Raw genomic sequence first — 1552 nt, forward strand, 5'->3', positions numbered from 1 at the left:
TCCCGCCGAGCCCTGCAGCCCAGGTCGGGTCTAACGCGCCCGGAGGCAGACAGTGCAGGCGGCCCCTCAAAACGTCTCGATATAAGCTTAGAGCGGGGCCTTGAGCCAAGCCGTCCGAGGACACTAGAACTGGACGCTCGGGACAGTCGCTGCACGGTGTTGGGGACGCTTAAGTGCCGCATCCGGAATGCGTGGGAAACGCAAAATTCGGCAACTGGTGTTTATAAAGATTAAATTTAGGAGCACAGGTCCGACATTGAGGAAAGCTGCTCGTACGTGCGCAGCTGCGGGGTATGAAAACAGACGACGCAAGGAACGCCAAACTACAGGTCCCATGATGCACTGCGATGTCCGCGCGTCTCCAGGGCTCTAGAGTCAGAGTCTCAGGAGGTGGTGCCCGCGAGGCACGGTGGGATTTGTAGTCCGCTGTTTCACGTAGAGCGCCGAAACGTACGCGCGGGCCTTGCCCCGCCTTTTAAAGACCAAACACCTGAATTCGGTCAAGGGAAGACACTCCACACTTTCAATCTTTTAAGCCACGGGTTTGCATGTTCTATGACTGCATTAGACGTCACAACTTTTTACCTTCATTGAACAAACATTTACGGAATGTCTAAAGTTTCTCCAGTTGCCAGGGACTAATAGTCGTCAGGATTCTGAGAGCCCACATTCATTAGAATTTAAATTTATAATCTTATTATTTTATTCTGGAGCTTTTAGAAATGCAGTATATAGGCACAGAGCTGGAAGCAGGGTGGGGAACGAACTACCGGAAGGAAATCCAAATGACATTTTTTCATTTTAGGACACACCCTTTGTGTGGGTTTTTATTTGCACCCTAAATTAGCTACCATAAAAAGTACTTCCATCTTTAATGGAAGCTAAATTTTAATAGTTTTTAGTTTCTAAAAGAGACTCTAGGATTTAGGTCTTTCAAGGAAACGTTTCCTCCTAATGATCCTTTTAAAATTGGATTTTGAAATTTAAATGGAGGAAAAGAGTTAACTAGGGATGTATAACATAAGAAAATGATGGAATTCTGAAGAGCACTTTTGCAGAGAGAGAATAGGGTTTAAGTTGCTTCAGAAATTTCATTGGAAGTATTGAATGCTTGCTTGAGGTAGCCTGGTCAATTAGCTCAGATATTTCTATTCTAGCAAGTAATTAAAAACAAAGATTAATAAAATAATATTTGAGAAGATAAGCTGAGTACCAAATACTAAAACACGGCATGCTCCACAGCTACTAATTTTCTGTTTTAGATCAGCTCCACTGAATTCAGTAGCGTTCATTGCAGGGCTATCTTAGGTATTCTTATGTCATATTTGCAGGTTTCTCATTTTCCCGGGACCATAAATACTGATCTACTTGCTAGCCCAGTGGACCCTTGCTAAATCTAGATCAAGACATTCCCCCTACTTGCCTGGTAGACTGGTTTGGACAACAGAACTTTACTGAAACTTTTTTTTTTTTTTTTTTTTTTGGTCTTTTTGAGACAGGGTCTAGCTATGCAGTTCAGGCTGGCCTTGAGCTTATTTTGTAGCCCAAGCTG

The 1552-nt window shown here is 43.6% G+C and overlaps 1 protein-coding gene across 1 annotated transcript in view; it reads left to right on the forward strand.

The window, feature by feature from the left end:
• Positions 1 to 1552, forward strand: part of Ick (intestinal cell (MAK-like) kinase) — a 67381-nt gene that overhangs the window by 966 nt on the left and 64863 nt on the right. The gene's annotated exons all lie outside the window — the stretch shown is intronic.

This window comes from Chinchilla lanigera, unplaced genomic scaffold, assembly GCF_000276665.1.
Source record: "Chinchilla lanigera isolate Chin_1 unplaced genomic scaffold, ChiLan1.0 scaffold00010, whole genome shotgun sequence".
NCBI classification, from domain to species: domain Eukaryota; kingdom Metazoa; phylum Chordata; class Mammalia; order Rodentia; family Chinchillidae; genus Chinchilla; species Chinchilla lanigera.